At 38.0% G+C, this 22,639-nt stretch overlaps 1 long non-coding RNA gene across 1 annotated transcript; it reads left to right on the plus strand.

The window, feature by feature from the left end:
- Positions 1-18,713: 18,713 nt before the first annotated feature.
- LOC131279165 (uncharacterized) lies at positions 18,714-20,414 on the plus strand. The gene is made up of 3 exons (XR_009186522.2): positions 18,714-18,874; positions 19,697-19,771; positions 20,259-20,414. It is a non-coding gene; the product is annotated as an uncharacterized lncRNA (long non-coding RNA).
- Positions 20,415-22,639: the final 2,225 nt, after the last annotated feature.

The raw sequence follows: 22,639 nt of genomic DNA on the forward strand, positions 1-22,639 counted from the left end.
CGTTTGGCCATTCACAGCTCTTTCAGTTGTCTCCTGGACCCCTTTGACATATACACATCAGTGTGGGATTTGGGATTTTTTTAACACTTCCTTGCTTTCTAAGTCTATAAGAATCTCCAGGCTCATCATACATATTTCTTGCCTCAGTCCTAGAATCAGTCATTTGCCCAAGAAGCTCTGGTTTGTTTTATTGGAAATAATTTTAGACACTAAGATCTGGGTACTATGAATTCTCAATTTTTAACTAAGAGTTTTGTACTTTTAAGGCACTGATCATATTACACTGCATTTATATTTTCATATTTACAATAAATTTTAGTTATTTCAACAATTCTTTTTTCAATAAATTTGTGGTTCCTGTTTCCTTTTGTTTCCAACAAATAGTAAAGGAAAGGAAGCCACAACAGTGTCATAGAAATAAGCGCAGAAGAAGCAGAGCCTTACGGGGAGAAGGACCAAGGGAAATCCTTTCCATGCTGGTAGACAGCAGGTGAGTCCCACTTCCAGGTTGTCAAAGGGAAGTCCATGTAGAGGAGCACCCCCTTCCAGGATCCCTAAAGTGGAAGTTCTCCCTCCAAACAGAGCTCCGTTCTCTCCTTCCTGCATCTCAGTTCACAGAGAGAGTATAACCATCCAGCACATCTCTATGTTCTAAAAGGGTTTCAAGAGAAAGAAACCCACAGAAGCAAAGAGAGAGAAAGCCACAGGAGCTGAGAGAAAACCACTGAAGCCAGAAGCTGAAAGCAATAAAACCTGGAAGAGAAGGGAGAGACCAGCAGATGTTGCCACATGCCTTGACACGTGAGAAAGGAGTGCAGGATTGCCTGTAGCCAGTGGGAGAAAAGCATTGCCTGATGAAGACTTCATTTCTTGATTTGGACACTTTCATGGCCTCAGAACTGTAAGCTTATAACCTAATAAATCTCCATTGTAAAAGCCAAAAAATAAAAGTGTTTCAAAATCTGATGCCAATCACGAGAAGGATAAAAGGAGCCTAGGGAGAGTCTGTGGTGAAGATGGAACTATCAATGGGCCCTTCAACTCAGATGATTTTGTGAGAGTGGCCATTGTGTAGGAAGTGGCCAGCGGGATCTTTCAGTGAAGCAGTCTCAAGCAGAAGGTACTGACTACCATTTCCTAGAGGCACTGGAAGTATGCAGGTGGAACAATCTTGCAGAGAGGGGACCCAACAAATTATCTGCTCCAGAAGGTAGTCAAATTCCAGTACAATGAACAGATGGAGAGAAAGAGAGACAGACAGCTGGCTGGAGTCACCTCTCCAATGGTGCTCAAAGTCGGCTTTTTCCAGAAAGCCCTTCCTAGTCTATGGGCTGCCCTGAGCCAAGCACCTCTGAGCAATAAGTCTATGAACTCATTTCCTAAATACAGGTCATATTTCATCAGATGTGTCTGTGCAGTGCAGATCCTATACTCCATGAGGATGTTCTGCATCCAGTTCATCTCTAGATCCTCCAGAACCCAGATCCTGTAATACCCAGTCCATAGCTGAGGCCCATGGGTAGCTCCCCCTGGCACTTGCTAGATGCTGGGGATAAAGAGATGGATAATGCACTGAGAACTCAAACTTCACATACCAGGGCACAGGTAAGGCAAGTGGGGTACACAAATGTATCAACGTGAAGTTACAATAGCTGTGCCATGATAGGTAACAACAGGTAAGACTGAGTAAAAGCAACTGCTCAGACTGAGAGGTAAAGGAAGACTGCCTAGATGAGGAAACATCTCAGAAGAGTCTTAAAGGATGACATACTTCTCTTTAATCATTCAATTTCTTAGACATTTCCATTCCTTGGCCTTCATATTATCTATAATTATATTATCATTTCCTTCTCTTTCCTTTACTCTGCCATATTTTTCCTTTGGCTTCTCTTATAGCCATCTTTTTTACTTGCTCACTATATCAGTCAGTTCCATCAGAGAAATAGAAAATGGGGCATACAGAAATAAATTATGACCCTTGATTTTTGAGGACCACAAATCCTATGAGAGATGTCAGGCATATAAACAAATAATTGCAAGACAACGTAGGAACACAGCAAGGGAGGGCAAAGCAGAGGAAGGAACAAGTAGCCAGCCTGGGGATCAGTAAGGCATCACAGTGGAAATCCCACATGAGCTGGACTTCGAAGCAACAGCAGGACTCTCCTAAGCACAAAAGCAGGGAAAGTAATTGCCAGCATAAGGAATAGCATGTGCAAAGAGGCAGAGAGACAGAAGAGCACAGACAGCCCAGAGAAGAGTACTCAGTCCCATGAGATTGGAACGTAGGTTTATAGGGAGAGGGCAATAAAAGTGGTGGGTGGGGGAAGGTGGGGAGGGTGGAGAATTGGGAAGACAGCAAGATTTAGAGCCATCTTATGAAGGTTGATATGGCATGCTAAGACGTTCAGACTTTATCCTGAAGGCAGTGGGGGGCAGGCTCCCAACTCTGCTTTTGGCCACGGAACAATTATCTTGTAAATTGATAAAGCAGCATTTGTATTTACTTGTCTACAAGCCAGGCATAGCAAATGTACATATCCCCATGGAAATGTTCCTCTCCAGGATCATCAGTAATCAGGGCAGAGGAGGAACAGAGGATTACAAATACCAAAAACAAGTCAACCATAGCGCTCAACCCAGCCCATCACCTTACATCACCACATGGCTAAAATTACAGAGGATTTGGAAAGAAAGAAAACTTGCTTAGCTGGAACTAAGGGACATAACCCCAAATACTTGTCTCCTCTCTGTACATACCAGTTCTGTTCCATTTGACAGAGCTGACTGTTCACCCCTCCTTGAAGCACTTGTTTCTCTTCACTTCTAGGATATCCGATTCTCCTGGTAGTATTCCTACCTTGCTGTGTGCTTCTTCTCAGTCTCCTTGGCTGGTTCCACCTACTGTTGGAACCCCAGGTTTCAATCTTTGGAACTCCTGCCCATCTTCACTCATTTTTAGGTGATTTCAATACTTTAAATATCATCAATGTGCTGACAATTCCCAAATTTATATCTCCAGCCAAGACCTCTCCTTTGAATTCCATTTTTCTCCTCAATATTTCACTCGAGATGCAGACATCTCAAACTTAATTTAAAAAACCAAACTTTTGCTCTTCTTCCCCAAACCTAATCAGTAAACATAAACCACATAAATCTTTTTAAATCATAAATCACATCACCTCATTCCTCTATTCAAAATTGTCAAAAATAGCTTCTCATTTTATTCACAATAAAAGCCAAAGTCCTTAAAATCTCCCACAAAGTCCTAATTGCTAATTCCTGTCACTTTATCTGCCTGAAACAAATTCCCTACCACTATCAACCTTGATCATTGCACTCTGGCCATCCTGGCTTCCTTGCAGTCCTTCAAATACTTCAAGCACTCTTCAACCTCAGGATCTTTGTACCTGCTGTTCCCTCTGCTCAGGATGCTCCTTCCCCACATGATTTTAGGTCAGATGGCACTTTCCCAAGGAAGTCTTCTCTAACCACCCTATTTAAAACATTAGCTCCAACACCATCACCATCCTTCTCTGAATTCCCTATCTCCTTTCTTGCTTCATTTTCTCCGTAGTACCAATCACCATCAATGTTATATTTTTTACTTGTTACTTTACTGGCCTGTTTCAGTCTTCCCTGCATCATCCACTACCACTAGAAGGCATAATAATAAGGTATGAGGGATTTTTTTTTCTGTTTTGTGCATAAAAAAAGAGCCTAGCAAAGAGTAAGTACTCAATTTTTTAAAACTAATGAATCAATATAGGGAAAAAGCATTAGACTTAGGGTTTGAAGACGTAGATTTTAATCCAGACTTTGTGATTTATTTTCTTTACAAGTCTTAATAAATAATCTATCCTCTTTAGGCCTCAGCTTCCTCATCAGGAAAACTGAGGATAATAATTTCCGTATCATATGTATTTAGGAAAGTTTAATTACCATTGTGTACAAAAGCACAATATAGTAGACAATCAGCAGATGATTATTTAACAAAGTACCTTATTTAATTTTTCTGGTAAAATAGTAGGCCAATCCTTTAATAGAATGAGCACATCGTCCATTGCTAGCAGTTCTTAAACAAAATATGACTTGCAAAAACTGAGTTTAAAATCTAATTTTATGTGAATTAGAGTGGACTTACTAGTATCCTACTATAGAATTATTGTGACTCTAGCAATGGAATAAATTGTATAATTGATGTGGGGACAGTGGCCACAGTAGTTGCTGAGGGCAAGGAGAGAGAAGAAGAGAAGTGATGTGAGGGCATTTTCAGGACTTGGAGTTGTCCTAAATGATATTGCAGGGACAGATGCTGGACATTACATATCCTACCATAGCCCACTGAATGGACTGGGGGAGAGTGTAAACTACAATGTAAAATATAATCCATGCATTACAGCAGTGTTTCAAAATGTATTTACCAAATGCAGTGAATGTGCCACAATGATGAAAGAAGTTGTTGATATGGGAGGAGTGGGGTGGGGTGGGGGGGTGGGGTATATGGGAACCTCTTACATTTTTTTAATGTAACATTTTTTGTGATCTATGTATCTTTTTTAAAAAAAAAAAAGACGTTAAAAAAGTAAAGTAAAAAAGAAAGAAATGAAAAAAAATCTGATTTTAAAACATCATTATTTTCGTACTCCATATTCACTCCAAAAATTGAGTAGGAAGTTAGGGTCCAGGTATTTTTGATAATTAAAATTACAGACTAAAATAGCAGGTTGCCTATTTTATGCCAGATATTCATTCATAAAAGTATTTACCTAACAAATCTTTATTAAGTACCTACTATGTGACCGGCAATGTCCTAGGTGCTGAGGATAGAGCAGTGAAGAAGTCAAAGTTCCTGTTTTCATGGCACTCATATTCCAGCGGGACAAAAAACAATAAACAAATACATTGTTAGATATAATTAAAGATACATTATAAAGACATGCTATTAAGAAAAACAAAGCAAGTAAAAACACAGAGTGATGGTGAAGACAGGAATGCTATTTTTGATAGGCTAGTGTGATAAGATGACATCAGCTCAGAGGCCTGAATTAAATGAGGGACTGGGCCATAGGGATATCTGGGGAAACAGTGTACCCTGCAAAGGAAACAGTAAGTTCAAAGGTCCCAAGGTAGAATCATGGCTCTTACTGGAGCTTCATATAAATGGAGACAAAGAGAGAGAGGGGAAAGACACAGAGGATGCTGCCATTTTTGACCCTGCACATGAGAAAAGACTCAAGGATTACTACTAGCCAAAGCTTAAGCATGAAGCCCCCAAGAGTGTGGGCCCAAAGAGTAGCTCAAGGCTTAAGAGAAGAGCCATATACCTGATAGTTTGCAGATGAACTCAGGACAAAAGCAGAGCAGTCGAGACTAAGGGAGGAGGCCCAGAAAGATACAAGCTCTATGCCTGGTTGCCCACATCTGAGCTCTAGGAGATGGTAGATCCTGGAGGAGAGGGCAGGGACCTCAGCAGAGACCAGCCACCATCTTGCTTCACCACATGGCAAGATCCCCAGATCACCAGTAACTGACTTTGGTAAGAAAACATCTCTGAAGGTGTTTCGATTTGGACATGTCACAGCCTCGGAACTATAAGCTTTTACCTTAAATAAAATGCCCGATATAAAAGCCAACCCCTTTCTGGTACTTTGCATCACAAGTCCCATGGCAAACTAGGACAATAAGTGAAAACTGAAGAGGAGAAGGTGGGGGTGAAGAAGAAGAAAATAAAGATGAAGAGGAAGAAAAAGGTGGAGGAGGTGAAAGTGGTGGTGGTAGTGGTGGAGGACAAGAAGAAGAGGAGGAGGAAGAAGAAGAAAAGGCTGATGAAATAGTCTTGTTATTAGTGCAGTGTAAATATATCCTCAGTGGACCAGAAATTTAGGGAAATCACAGAAAGATAAAAAGCAAAGGGGTCAGTTAACAGAGGAAACCTTGACACAAAATAAACACTGAAGGAAGTCTTAGTGGGTTCCAGGGTCAGAGTATGAGGAGCAAAAGAGGGTCTTTACTTGCATCAGGTGGTTAATTAGGGAACTACAATCAGAGTAGCCATACAAGTCAGCCTGTTCTCCATACTTCTTTATGATGAACAGTCAACCAGGTATGGTTTTTCTGAGGGCTACAGAGGCCCACAGGTTCTATGGTCATGGCAGATGGAGTTCAGTGCCATGTCAGTTGGCCCTTCTTTGGAGTTTGTGTTTCTGTGTGATGGAGCTGGACTCAGATGTGATCTTTTTTCACAAGCCTTTCCTGTTACTTTTACCAGAACTGTAGTTGGTGTTGGGGTTTAATATATGCCCAGAGGAACTGAATCTCTGGACTGACCATATGATAGCCCAGCCCTGATCCTCAACAGACTTCAGCTCCTACACTCTGGTTTATTGGACTTACTCCACTCAGCTAACATGGAGGTGAAGAAGGTCAACCACCACACCATGGAGCTAAGAGTGCCTATGACTGAAAGCAGGAGGATTGCATCCATCATCCATGTGGAATTTAAGCCCCCTCTTGATATAGATGTAGAGTGGACACAACCATTCCAAGGTCCACAGGATGGAGGAATAGAATACAGATTAGAGTGGACGTACTGATATTCTATTCATGAACTATTGTGATTAGTAAGAGAAGAAAATGTGGCATTGGTGTGGAGAAAGTGGCCATGGTGGCTGCTGGGAGTGGGGAATGGGAGGAAGAGATGAGATGTGGAGGCATTTTCGGGACTTGGAGTTGTCCTGGGTGCTGCTGCTGGGACAGTTACCAGACATTGTATGTCCTCCCATAGCCCACTGGCTGGAACGTGGGAGAGTGTGGGCTATGATGTGGACCATTGACCACAATGTGCAGCAGTGCTCAGAGATGTATTCACCAAATGCAATGAATGTCTCATGATGATGGAGGAGATGGTTGCTATGGGGGAAGGAATGAGGTGAGGGGGTGGGGGGTATATGGGGACCTCATATTTTTTTAATGTAATATTAAAAAAATAAATAAAGACCAAAAAAAAGGTGGGGGATTGAGGATATGCAGTGGAGACACAAAATAAAAAATAATAATAATAATTAATTCATTGTTTGGGTCTATGGGACTGCTTGTGGTGGCAGTGCCCAGGCAACTAGTTCCACCCAATCCCCCATATGATAAATCAGTCTACCAGCACATTCTATCTTTGCCCTTTGCCCATAATGACCAAATTAAAGTTTTGTATACAAAAAATTATTCCAAGGAAAGATGTTTGTGACAGTTTGAATTTTGTGAATCCCAAAAACAGAAGGATTTTTTTAACTAATCTTTTCTTATGGGTATGGTACCCTTTGGTTGCATTAAATTCAGATGAAGGGCCTTTGATTAGGTACTTGATAAGATTGCTTTGGAGGTCTGATTGAACTATGTAAGAGAGGCATGATTCAGGTACTTTACATCAGCAGCCCTTTGGCAAACTATAGCAATGTTAATTAAAATTCCTATGGAAACCATTATGAAAATAACTTTCAAAATAGAAAAAAAAATTAAAATAATACACGAGGAAATATTTATTTAATGCAAAATAAGGCAGTAATGGAGGAATGGAGAAACAAAGAAAAAAGACATACAAAGAACAAACAGCAAAATGGAAGGCATAATCCTATCTTATCAGTAACTATATTAAATGTAAATAACTTAAATTCTTCAATCAAAAGGCAGTGATTGGAAGAATGGATTTAAAAAGCATAATTCAACTATATATTGTATAAAAGAGATACACTTCAGAATCAAAAATAGGTTGAAAGTACAAGAACAGAAAATGATACCACATGTGAACAGTAACCAAAAGAGAACTGTAGTGCCTATACTAAATTCAGATAAAATAGATTTTAAGCAAAAAACTGTTACAAAATATAAAGAAGGACATTATATATTGACAAAAGAGGCAATCAATCAGGAAGACATAAAAATTATAAACATATAAGTATTTAATAACATATCCCCAAAATATATGAAGCAAAACTGAGAGAACTGAAGGGAGATATAGGTAACTCAACAGAAATAGTGTATACTTCAGTCCTCCTTGGTCAATAATGACTAGAAAACTAAGCAGCATATCAACAAGTAAATAGAATACTCAAACAACACTGTAAATCAACTAGACGAAATAGATATTTATAGAAAATCCAATAACAGAAGAATACACATTTTTTTCCAGGACACATGGCCTATTCTCAGGATAGGCTTTATGTTAGGCCATAAAGCAAATCACAGGGAAGCAGATGTGGCTCAGGCAACTGGGCTCTCACATACCACATGGGAGATCACTGGTTCGGATCCTGGTGCCTCCTAAAGAAGACAGCAAGCTGATGCGATGGGCAGGCATGGCAAGCTGACACAACAAGAGACACAAGAAGAAAAGAACATAATGGGAGACACAACAAAGCAGGGAGCAGAGATTCCCAGTGCCTCCTAAAGGGAAGACAGCAAGCTGACACGATGGGCAGGTACAATGAGCTGATACAACAAGATGATGCAACAAGAGACATGGGGAGGAAAAAACAGAATCAGAGGCACAACAAAGCAGGGAGTAGAGGTGGCTCAAGCAATTAGACACCCCCCTCCCACATCAGAGGTCCCAGGTTTGACTCCTGATGCCTCCTAAAGAAATGAGGAAGATGAACAGACTCAGCAAGTGAAAAAAAAGGGGGGGTGGGATGGGAAGAAATAAATAAAATAAATCTTTAAAAGAGAAAAAAAGCAAAGCATAATAAACTTAAAAAGAGAGAAATAATACAAAGTGTGTTCTCTGACCACAATGGAATGAAACTACAAATCAACAGCAGAAAGAAAGTTGAGAAATTCACCAAAATGTGGAAATTAAATAACATGCTTTAACAATCTAATACATCAAAGAAGAAATTACAATGATATTAGAAAATACTCTGAGATGAATAAAAACAAAAACACAACATACTGCAAATTAAGGAATGCAGCTAAAATGGTATGTAGAAGAAAATTTATAGCTGTAAATACCTATATTTAAAAAAGAAGAAATATCTCAAATTGAAATCTAAGCTTCCATCTTAAGAAACTAAAAAAAGATCAAACTAATCAAAGCAAGTGGAGAAAGAAATAATAGAGATTGGAGTAGAAATAAATGAAAAGGAGAATAGAAAACAAAGGATAAAATCAGAGAACCCAATAGTTAGTTCTTTGAAAAGATAAGTTGAAAATCAACATATTAACAAATCTTTAGCTATACTGATGAAAAATAAAATAGAAAAGACTCAAATTGCTAAAACTAGGAATGAAGAAAAGGACATCACTACTGACATTAAAGAAATGAAAAAGGGTTATAAGGGAATACTATGAACAATTGTATGCCAACATATTAGATTATCTAGATGAAATGGTAAATTCCTAGAAAGACACAACTATTAAAACTCATTCAAGAAGAAATAGAAAATCTGAATAGACCTATAACAAATATATTGAATTAGTAATCAAAAACTTCCAACAAAAGCAACAAAAAACAGGCCCAGATGACTTCACTGATAAATTCTATCAGACATTTAAAGTAGAATTAATACCAATCCTTAACAAACTCTTTAAAAATACAGAAGAAAAATAACACTTCCCAATTCATTCTATAAGGTTGGTATTACCATAATACTAAAGAAAAAGATATCATAAGGAAAGAATACTACAGACCAATATCTTTTTTGAACATAGATGTAAACCTCTTCAACAAAAATACTTTCAAACCAAATTATCAACACATTAAAAAGATTTTACATCATGACCAAGTGGAATTTTTCCCAGGAATGTAAGATTGATACAACATCAAAAATCAGTGTAAAATACTATATTAGTATAATAAAAAATAAAAAGTATATGATCATCACCATAGACATAGGAAAAGCATTTTACAAAATCAATACCCAGTCACAATAAAAACACTCAACAAACTAAGAGTAGAGGGTAACTTCCTCAACCCAAAAAGGAAATCTGTGAAAAACCCAAAGCTAGCATTATACTGAATGGAGAAAAATAGAATGCTTTCTCACTAAGATCAGCAACAAGATAAGGAGGTCCACTTTCACCACTTTATTCAATATCATTTTGGAAATTATAGCCAGATAAAGTAACCATCTAGATTGGAAAGAAAGAGTAAAGCTATCTCTATTCACAGATGGCATGCTCCTGTATATAGGAAGTCCTAAGTAATACACATATACACACATACACAATTAAAACTAATAAATGAATTAAGCAAAGTTGCAAGATACAAGGTCAATATTTTTTAAATCACTTGTATTTCCATACACTAGCAATAAACAATCTGAAAAATGAAATTAAGAAAACAATTCCATTTACAATAGCATCAAAACATAAAATACTTATGTTAAGTTTAACAAAATAAGTATAAGACTAGTACACTAAAAGCTACAAAATATTGTTCAAAAGAAATTCATGAAGATATAAATAAATGGAAAGACATTCAATATCTATGGATTTGGGAGGCTAGTGTGTTAAAGTGGCATTACTCCCTAAATTGATCTACAGATTCAATGCAATCCCTATCAAAATCCCAGCTGCAACTTTTACAGAAATCCAAAAGATGATTCTAAAATCTTTTTGGAAATACGTGAGATCCACAAAAAGTGACTCAATCTTAAAAAAGAAGATCAAAGTTGGAAGACTCACACAACTTGATTTCATAAATTACTATAAAGCAACCCTAATCAATACTGTGGGGTACTAGCATAAGGATAGACATGTAAATCATTGGTATATGTCTTACTTCACCAAGGTTATTACTAAAAAACCACACTCTGGTTGGTTCAAATAAAAGAGAATTTATTGGCTCATGGTTTTAAAGACCAGAAGTCCCAAATCAAGGCATCGGCAAGGCTACGCTTTCTCTCAGAATCTTTAGCATTCTGGTGATGGCTTGCCATTGTCCTTGGGGTTCCTTGACTTGCCTCTGTCACATGGCAATGTCCTTAGTCTCCTGTGGCTTTCTTTGACTTCTGGCAGCTATTTGTAAAGCCTCCAATAATATTGACTAAGGCCCACCCTGATTCAGTTTGGCCACACCTCAAGAAGATCCTATTCACAAATGAGTCCAGACCTTAACTGATAATACATCTTCGAAGGATCTTATTTACCAATGTGTTCATACCCATGGGATTGCAGATTAAGGTAAAGAACATGTTTTTTTGTTGGAATACATAATTCACTCTATCACAATATAGAACTGAGAGTCCAGAAATAAACTCTAATATTTATGGTCAAGTGAATATCAGCAAGAGTGCTAAGACAATTCAATGTGAAAAGAATAGTTTTTTCAATAAGTAGTACTAGCCTGACTGTATATCTAAATGAAAAACAATGAAAGTGGACCCCTATATCACACCATATACAAAAATTAACTCAAAATGAATACACACATATACATACTAAATACTTTTAAATCAACACATGGACTTATAGCATAAAGCATATGACTAAAGATTAATATGTGAGTTAGAAAGTTAAGCCAATTGATGCTCCCAGAACATAGTACCAACAAAAAGGACAAAGAAAGAATGTATAAAAGAAGCCTCAAGAAATATGTCAAGTAAATCCAGAAGCTCTAAAATATATTTATTAGAATTTCCCTCATAAAATAGATGATGTATTACTGAGGCTACTACGGAAGATCCTAAAAGAATACAGGAATGTATTAATAATGATTTTTAAATAAAGAAAAAACAGACGTGCTTTAAGAAGTGGACTTGGGCTAATGGATAGGGCGTCCACCTACCACACGGGAGGTCCACGGTTCAACCCCTGGGCCTCCTTGACCCATGTGGAGCTGGCCCATGTGCAGTGCTGATGTGCGCAAGGAGTGCCGTGCCACACAGGGGTGTCCCCCATGTAGGGGAGCCCCGCGCGCAAGGAGTACACCCCGTAAGGAGAGCCACCCAGCGCGAAAGAAAGTGCAGCCTGCCCAAGAATGGCGCCGCACACAAGGAGAGCTGACACAACAAGATCACACAACAAAAATAAACACAGATTCCATTCCTGCTGATAATGATAGAAGCAGTAACAGAAGAACAAACAGCAAATGGATACACAGAGCAGACAACTGGGAGGGGAGGGAGAGAAATAAATAAAAAATAAATCTTTAAAAAAAAGAACATATGTGCTTTAGTAACAAGAAAAATGACTGATATAATAACAAAAACTACCCCCCACTTTAATAATAACAGAGAGAATGTAAATAATAACAGAATGGAAGAGAGGAAATAATGTGGGAGACAGAGTTATGTATCACAGAAAAAACATCATGTTCTTAATCTTAGCCCCAGTCCTATGGCTGTGAATCCACTCTAAAAAAGACCTTTTGAAAATGTTAGTTTTAGTTAAAGTGTGGCCAACTGAATCAAGATGGGTCTTAACTTTATTACTGAAGACCTTATAAAGAGAAAGCCACAGGAGAAGCTGGAAGCAGGAAATCAGTGAGAACATCAATGAGAAAGAAGAGAACATCACCTCTTGCTGGAAAACCAAGGAACCCAAGAATTGCTGATCTGCCAGAATGCTACTGACACAGGTAGAAGCCAACCTCTGAAACTGCCAATAAATTCCTATTATTAAGACAATCCATTGTGTGGCATTTGTCATAGCAGCCAGAAAACAAAGAGTACCAACAAAATCAAAGAAGAAAATTTTCCTGACCTAAAGAAAAATATGAATGTTCCAATTCAAAGAGTCTAAATACCTATAGTGAATTTTCAGAATATGAAGGGAAAAAAAAGAATCGTAAAAGCTTCCAAAGAGGGAAGTAACAGATTTCTACTGACATTAGAATTTTCATCAACAGTTTTAGATGAAAGAAATAGAACAATATTTTAAATTTCCAGTGGGAAATGATTGTGAACCTAACCAAACAAACATTCATATTATTCTAATATGTTCCCATATACAAACAACTTAAGTAACTGAATATTAATAAAATACCACAAACTTCTTAATCACACAAAACAGAATAGGACAATGCAATGGAATTCTTTTAAAAATTAAGGGGCATTATTCTATTTATTCAATATGTATGTATTGAGATCTTACTTTGCCCAAGCAACATTGTAGTCACAATAACACAAATATGAACAATTATGCTGTCTACCCTCAATATTTTTCAACTGAATTTCTCTTTCACTCTCTTTAAGAAATAGAACACATTCATATTTAAATAGAAAAAAATTGTAATTATTCTCCTTTATTTGCATACTTGGCAAGACTTGCTTCTGTCAACCACTTATCTGTAGTAGTGAGACATACAAAATCTAAAACACAAGGGTTAATGGAAGTATCACTCTAATACATTTTGAAGGACATTTCTTATTATTGCTCCTTGAATAAAAAAGCAACTAAGTTTGCATACCATTTTGCTAAAACAGAAAGTCAAAGATCAAGTGCGAGAGAGTTGAAAAGGAAAGCTTAAATTACTCTTTCACTGATTTAAAAGATGCCTTACTAAACCTGATTTCTAATGGGTTGTCTTGATTGTGTCTGTTCATGGAAGACAGCCCAGTATGTACCAGCACAATTCTTGATAGGACCCCTTCTCACCCTCGAAAAGTGTCCTAGTGATGAGAGACTTGTGGACAAACAAGGAGAGAAGGGACAGATATGGTTCTCTCTCCTATTTCTCCATTCTCTCGTGTGATCATTTTCATTGTCATCTGCTTTTTTTTTTTCCTAGTGAAATAGAAAGAACATCATTTCATGCAGCAGTAGCAGAAACAATTTTTAGCTCATTCTGATACTAAAATACTAGACAAATTTTTTTCCTTCATGTAATCATAAATATTCTAGTATCTCATTAAATTTTAAGAGCAATTGCAAAAATAAGACAGAAACAGTCTTCTGTACCCTGCCTCACCAATAGCTTGGTCAAAAGGAAAATTTGGTGTTCTGTGTCAGTATGAGAATTCCAGGCCTTTAGGTGAATACTAAAAGTAGGCATTATAAACTATAAAAAAACCACAGGCTTCCAAAGTAATGACAAAAAGGAAGTTTTTTTAAGTAAAAAAGCCCCCCTGAAGTATAGTCTTCAATTGATTGACTTGCATTTTGATTAACACAGTTGATAATCCCTGCCCCCAAAAGAGTAGGCAGTAAGGATTCCTATTCCACATTAAGAATAATAATAATAGACACACGTATGATAGTAGCCACTGGTTGAAGAAAATGGGTGTAGCAGTTTGATATAGTTATGAATTCCAAAAATAGATATTGAATTATGTTTGTAATCTGGTCTGTACCTGGGCATGATTAAGTTATGATTAGGGTTTTGATTGGGCCACGAAGGGTTGGGGACTCACAGATAAAAGGCATGGCAAAGGACAAAGTTGAAGCTTTTTGATGCTGAGGGTTTTTGATGTTGGAGTTTGATACTAAAGCCTTAAGCTGGAGGCCCAGGAAGTAAGCACACAGAAGAAAGAGAAGCAAGTCCCAGGAAGAGAGGAATCCAGGAAGCCTGAACCCTCACAGATGTTGGCAGCCATCTTACTCTAACACAAAAAAATAGACTTTGGTGAGGGAAGTAGCTTATGTTTTATGGCCTGTATCTGTAAGTTCCAACCCCAAATAAATACCCTTTATAAAAAACAACCAATTTCTGGTATTTTGTATCAGCACCTCTTTGGCTGACTAACACAATGGGTAAGGACAAAAAAACAACTATGAATTAATTAACACTTGTAAATGAGATTACATTGTATTTGTCACAATAGCCTCTACATGCATTGAGAAATAATAGTTACTATATGTAAAATGGTATCTCTTTAGTCTAAAGTTAATTTTTGGTATATACTTGAATTCACTGATCTCTTACAACAAATCTGTAGCCTTTCTAAGTGCCTGATATCCAAAGGGTGGGAAACAATAATCTGCCCGAAAGAATGCTGGAATGGGACCAATAAATGGTTTTATTTCCTATTCTATTTCATTTCCTAAACTTGGGAAAATCACTCAATGCTCTTGAGTCTCAGTTCCTCATCTGTCAAATAGAAGGGCTAGTATCTTCCTTACCACGTCTAATTGTAACTGGGAACAAATGAGAACACAGGCGTGAAAGCAGATTTAAACTTAGCACTATATGGAAATGGTTCATATTGTTTATTAATAGAGGTGGAATTTAATATTTAACTAATGTCTAATTTTAACAAATGAAAAGATACATATATAGTATTGACAGAGGAAAAGCAGATATCTCTGCTAATGAATCTAAGAAACTAGATTCATTGTGATACAATCTTCAAAACACTAATGAAAGACAATCAGCAAGATGGCAACAGAGCAAGGAGCTCCTAGAGTCATCTCCTGCTACAGGGCAGTTAGTAATCACCCAGAGCTATCTAAAGCACCTGTTTGGGGGCTCCCGGAGACCAGAAGAGCATCCTGCAACATTCTTGAAAGACAGGAAATAGGAGAATGCCCATCTGCAAAGAAGATTCGCAAGTGAAATGCTCCATGCCCTGGAGACTGGTGCCCATTCTCCACTGGAGGCACAACCTGCCTCAGGAGGTATTCCATGGCTGGAATTGGAAGCTCCACTTCCCAGAAACTGGGCACCAACTTCAGCTACTGATTAGTAAATTGTACAGGCTAACGTATAATCCTAAGAACAGCTAAAGATTGAACATGTCCAAGTCAGAAAGAGGCCAGTAGCCACCATTTTAACTCCACCCCTGGCACAAGGGTAAGTTGGGCAGACTGAAAATGACGGTGCTGGTAGGGAACAGCTTCTTTCATTCCAGGTCAGATTGCAACTCTAGCCTAGGCCCCAGCCCCACCTCCAGCAAGGAGGAAGCTGCAGGACCTGTGCCAGCCTCTCCAGAAAAAAGCAGGCCACATCCAGAGGCCAGTGATCATACTACCCTAGGTGCACAAGCCCTCTCAGGAGCAATTTTGAACCTGGAATTGGAAGCTTCATTTCCCAAAAACAGGTGAGGAAGAGATGGCTGGCCACCAAATTCAGCTATTGATTAAACTCAATCAACTCAGTAAACTGAGTTGGATAAAGTGTAACCCTAAGAACAGCTGAAGTTTGAACCTGTCCAAGTCATAAAGAGGCCAGTGGCCACCATTTTGACTCCACCCCCAGTGTGAGGGGAATTGGGGCTGACTGAAAATCAAAGTGATGGTAGGAACTAGTTTCTTTCACCCAGATCAGCCTGAAGCCCTAGCCTAGGCTTCAGCCCCTCCTCTAGCAGGGAGGAAGCTGGTGGGCCCTGCACCAGCCTATCCAGGTAACAGCAGGTACATTTGCCTGGCACAGTTTGAATAATTGGAAGTCTGCTGGAGCAACTCCGGTCATCTTGGACCTGCACTGCATAGATTGCTGCCCATACCTGCAGCTCCATCCCAGCCCCAGGCAGGGGATAAAGGGGCACGAACTTTCATCAGTCTTTCTGGGTAACTATAGGCCTGCACGTCTTATATTATTCCACATAGCTGTGACTCTGTCCCTACCCCTGGCAAAGGAGAAAGTTGGGAGAATCTTCATCAGTCCCTGGGGCAATGAGGGCAGTTTGAGCCTCTATAGCTTATAGCACCAACCACATCCTTGGCTCCTACTACACAACAAGCAAGGGAGAAAGGGCAAGAAAGCTCTAAGCTAAAAAGAAAAATTGCACCCAGAATACTCCAGTAAGCAAGATGCCAAGACACCAAGAAAAAATAATAATCTGCACTAAGAAACAGGAAGATATAGCCCAGTTAAAGGAACAAGATAAGCCTCCAGATGACATAAAGGAGTTGAGACAACTAATCATAGATGTTCAAACATATTTCCTTAATAAATTCAATGAGATGGCTAAAGAGATTAAGGATATTAAGAAGACATTGGATGAGCACAAAGAAGAATTTCAAAGCATACATAGAAAAATAGCAAATCTTAAGGGAATGAAAGTTACAATAAATGAAATTTTTAAAATACAGTGGAATCAGATAATAGCAGATTTGAGAAGGCAAAAGAAAGGATTGGTGAGTTTGAAGAATGATCTCTGAAAGTGATCATACAAAAGAACAAATGAAGGAAAGAATGGGAAAAATTAAACAAGTTCTCATGGAACTAAAGAACAGTAAGAGACATGCACACATACATGTCATGGGTATCCCAGAAGGAGAAGAGAAGGGAAAAGGGGCAGAAGGACTATTTAAAGAAATAACAATGGAAAATTTCCCAACCCTATTGAAGGACATAGATATTCATGCCCAAGAAGCACAATGTACTCCCATCCAAAAAAAAATCCAAATAGGCCAATTCTGAGGCATATATCAATCATAATGGCAAATGGAAAGACAGAGAATTCTGAGAGCAGCAAGAGAAAAGCAATGCATAACATATAGAGGATACCCAATAAGTTTAAGTGTTGATTTCTCACCAGAAACCATGGAGGCAAGAAGACAGTGTTATGATATACTTAAGATACTGCAAGACAAAAACTTCCAGCCAAGCATCTTATATCCAGCAAGATTGTCTTTCAAAAATGAGGATAAGTTTAGAATAGTCACAAATAATTTAGAATAGTCACAAATAAACAGAAACTGAGAGAGTTTGTAACCAAGACACAGTATTTGCAGGAATACTAAAGGCTGTGCTACAGCCTGAAAAGAAAACACAGGAGAGAGAAATGAAGATTATATCAATAAAAATAACTAAAACTACTGTCAAAAGAGTTGTGAAAATAAAATGTCAGATAAAACCCAAATATTCAGGAATAAATTTAACCAATGATGTAAAGCACTTATATTCAGAACATTACAACTCACTGTTAAAAGTAATTTTAAAAAGCCCTAAATAATTGGAAGACTATTCCATGCTCACAGATTGGAAGACTAAATATCATTAAGACATCAATTCTACTCAAATTAATATACAGTTTCAATGCAATCCTGATTTAAAAAATTCCACCACCAGTGTTTAAATAAATGGAAAACACAATTATCAAATTTATTTGGAAGGATAAGGGGACCTGAATAGCCAGAAACATCTTAAGAAGGAAAAGCAAATTTGGAGGACCCTCATTTCCAGACTTTAAATCCTATTATCTAACTACAGTGGTAAAAACAGCATTGTACAGGCATAAAGACAGACATAGAGACCAATGGAACTGAATTGATGGTTCAGAAATAGACCCTCACATGTATGGTCAAGTGATTTTTTTTTTTTTTTTTGAAGGTAGAGGTTTTCTTTTTATATATACAAGACACATTAATCCATTAAATTTGAGGACACAGTACAAAAAAAAACAAAAAACAAAAAACACTTCAACTAATTCATCTGACAAATGCTGTTCATACTCATGACGCCATTTTTGTTGTTGTTGTTTTGTTTTCCTAATAATAAAGGAGGAGACTTAGGGCTGTTGGGCTGATATATATTTGAGGGTCCCACCTCCCCATCTCACCCACACACCACCAGGGTGAACAGGAGGAGGAGAAGGAAGGGCAGGGCCCCCAGCAAAGTTTCATAATCTTAAATGCAAGAGGTAGGGGAGAGGAAGAGGAAGAGGAAAGGAAGGAAAAAAAAATACAAATCCTATAATACATACAACAGGGTGGGGGATGGTATGGGAATGGGATAGACATGAAGCTGAGGCATGGGGAGCTCCACTGGGGGTGGGGGCAGCGGAACCCCCCAACATTCCTTTTTCTCTTTGATGCTGTTTCCATAGTTGCCGGGCTGGGTAACCCTCTCAGAAGATGGGGCCGAGAGAAGAGGCCCAGGGCCTCAGTTGGCCCCCCAGCTGTAGCTGTTGTAGGCAGACTTGTTGGTCTGGGGCTTCTGCGGGATGGAGCTGGTCTGGCTACGTTGCCCGCTGCCCGTCTGTCCATCCTGCTGCAGGTGATGAAGAATCTGGGAGTGCGGCTGCTGATGGGGGGTCAGAATGTGCATAAAGGGGGCTGGTCAAGTGATTTTTGACTAGCCTGTCAAACCCACCCAGCTCAGGCAGAACAGTCCATTCAACAAATGATGCTGAGAGAACTGGATGCTGGATATCCATAGCCAAAAAAAAAAAAGAGAACCCCTATCTCACACCTTAAAAAAAAAAAAAATTTAACTCAAAATGAATCAAAACTCTAAATATAAAAGCAAGAACTATAAAGCTTCTAGAAGAAAATGTAGGAAAATATCTTCAAGCCCTGGTGGTAGGTGGTGGATTCTTCAATGAGATAAGAGGAGGACTGAGATGGACTACTGAAGTTTAATTTATGTAGACATTTTGATTAGCTTTACTGAAAAAGTGCAGAAATGTACAGAGTTGATGGTAACACATTATAGTGAGTAACAGCTGGTTTATAAATGGAAATGTGGCTGAAAAAAAGTAGTCTAGGGATATAAATGCCAATTGACAGAATGCTAGAGAATAATCTAGGGACTGAAAAGTACAGTTTACCCAGAGGTGGGTGAGAATTGTGGTTGATGGTACAGATGCAAGAGTGTCCTTTGTGAGCTAAAGCAAATGTACATCACTATTGCAGGGTGGTGGGAATGTGGAGAAGCAAAGGAAAAATACAACTGGAGTGACCTATGGACTGTGGTTACCAGTAGTAATATAATAGTCTTGCATCTATGGCAAAGATGTATGGGGAGTATGGAAAATGTGTGCCAAATATACGCTATGGACTTGGTAATAATTGGATGATATTATCTTATATTCTGTAGCAAATGCTCCACCATGGTGTGCTGTGTTGATAGAAGGCTTTGTTTGAGAACTCTTCACATGTGCATAACTGTTTTGTAAGTTTACAACTTCTGTCATAAAAATGTATCTTAAAAATAATAATAGGGTGGGTTGGGGGGCAAAATACATCAAATGTAATATAAGGACTATAATTAGTAGTAAGATTTTTACAATATTCTTTCATAATTTATAACAAATGTCTCATGACAATGCAAGGTGTTGGTATAGGGTCAATGTATGGGATCCCTGTATGATGTTATGCATGTTTGCTTTGTAAGTTCGCAACTTTTACTATACACTTATTGTTTATGTATGTTCATGTATAAATGATATAAAAATAATAATAGGGTGGGTTGGGGGAAAATACTTAGTTTAAAAATGTTTAACAACAAAGAAAGGTATTGGTGGTAGGGTGATATATAAGATACCTGTATAATGTTATGTGTGTTTGCTTTATAAGTTCACAATTATTACTATACACTTATTGTTTATGTATTTCATGTATGAGTGATATACTTCAATAAATTTCTTTTAAACCCACAGCTAGCATCTTACCCAATGAAGAAATTCTTAAATCTTTCCCTCTAAGACTTGGAACAAGACAAGGAATCCCACTGTCACCACTCTTATTCAACATTGTGTTAGAAGTTCTTCCTACAGCAATCAGGCTAGAAAAAAAAATAAAAGTCTTTAAAATGTGGGAGGGAGAGGGAGTGGGCCATATGGGAATACCTTATGTTTTTTATATAGCATTTATGTAACCTAAAACTTCTTTAAAAATAAAAAAATAATTTCAAAAATCATTAAAGTAGAAATACAACTTTAATATTTGCAGGTAATATGATCCTATATGCATATTTATAGGAAGTCATGTAAAATCTACAAGGATACTAGAGCTTATAAAAAGTCCAGCAAAGTGGCAGGATGTAAGATCAACATGTAAAAAATCAGTAGTGTTTCTGTACACTAGTGTTGAGTAATCTGAGGAGGAAATCAGGAAAACTTCCATTTGTGATAGCAACTAAAAGAATGAAATATTTAGGAATGAATTTAACAAAGGGAAAAAGGACTTGTACACAGAAAACTACACAACATTGTTAAAAGAAATCAAAGAGGGAAGCCGATGTAGCTAAGTGGTTGAGTGCCTGTTTCTCACGTATGAGGTCCTGGGTTCAATCCCCAGTACCTCCTAAAAAAACCTAATTAGGTAATGGTTTGGAAACAGTGGTGATTGGAGCACAACAGCATGAATGTAATAAACAGGGTTGAATTATGTCTTTGAACATGGTTGAAAGGGGAAACTTTGGGTTGTATACGTTGCTAAAAGGGAAGGCAAAGGTTAAAACATGGTATTGTATTACACATTGAACACATTGATGGCTGAGGATTCTGATTAGTAATATAAATATAAGAATGTTTTTTTAGGATGTATAACAAAGAAATGTAACTTGTACAGTATATTGATAATGGGTTGGTATATTGGTGGGGGGGGGAAGAACCTAAAGCAAAATATGGACTAGAGTTAACAGTAATAGTTTAACCTCCTTGCATCAACTGTAATAAATGTACAACACTAAAAAAAAAAAAAAAAAAAACACTTATGAGAGGCTCTCATTATTTGAAATGAATGAAATAATAAATTGAAAGTATAGGATTACCTAGCCCTTTATAACACTCTCATGGCATTTATTCATTTTCTACTTTATATCATGGGTAAAAGTCCATGTCTTATCTCCTATTCAAATCATAAGCTCTTTTGAGGACAAAGTTCCTGTTTGTTTCATCTTTGCAACCTTCCCAGAACCTTTGCATGAAATAAGGACAGTACAATTATAGGTCACAAGCCCTTATAATTAAACTTTTTGCTTTCACAAAAAGGGAAGCAGCTTGGACTCAGCTCCAGCTCTGACTAACATCAAAGCCTTGTCCTTTCCTGATACCATCCCAGCACTAGGAAATAGCCACTCTTCAGGTAAAACAGTGGTTTTACCCAATGAGGGTCTATGAGCAGTAGATCTTACACTTATATGTTGGATTTAAGTTAACCTATACATTTGGCTCTTAGATTGGAAATAAATTCAGTTCTCAAACTTGTTTTCCTGGATCATGCTCTTCTCCCACCCAGCACCATTGTTCTCACAATCTCAAACCTTTGCTTGCTTCATTTTTCTCCACATTGTAAAGGTACCCCAAACCCTTTAATCTGGTGAGTACAAAGTAGTCTCCTGGTGGCATCTCTTCCTCATCCCCCTCACCCTGCCCAGGACAGAAAGGAAGATGTTACACCCACGGAATCACTCTGACTAGATTCAAATTGGACAAGTGATATTTTGGAAACTTCTGAATATATAGGATGTCCACCATCATCTCTGTTGATTTGAAACCAATAAATATCTTCACTACTTTCAAATACTGTATTTTCCATCTTGTCCCTGTATTCCAAGGACTGACCTCACCCTGGCTGGGTGCTCAGGAGGAACGATGAATGTAAAGTCATCACTTGGGTCTACCTCATTGTTTGCCCATTCTGACCTTCTTCCCTAACATCTGGATTTCTTAGGGAAAACCTTGAGAAAGGCAACATCCAGGGAATTAACTGATAAGCATAGACCTGCATTCACAAAACATGGCCCTCAGAAAAGTAGTCCCTAGAGATGCTACACACACACACACACACACACACAAGATTCTTGAGGTCAAAAGAATATTGGGAATAGAGACAAAGAACAAAGAAAAAAAATAAGGACAGAAAAAGAAAAATATTGGGAACTTTGTATACCTACCATTTTCTTGTGAGTTGACAAGGGATTTTCCCAAGAACTTGGTTCCCTGCGGGGAGGGGCCATGTCCTTCCTGTGTCTCAAAGCCTGGCCGAGTGTCTTGCCCATGAAAGGTGCTTAACAAAAATTTGGTGGGCAAAAAAT

Source organism: Dasypus novemcinctus, chromosome 1 (genome assembly GCF_030445035.2).
Source record: "Dasypus novemcinctus isolate mDasNov1 chromosome 1, mDasNov1.1.hap2, whole genome shotgun sequence".
In the NCBI taxonomy this organism is placed as follows: domain Eukaryota; kingdom Metazoa; phylum Chordata; class Mammalia; order Cingulata; family Dasypodidae; genus Dasypus; species Dasypus novemcinctus.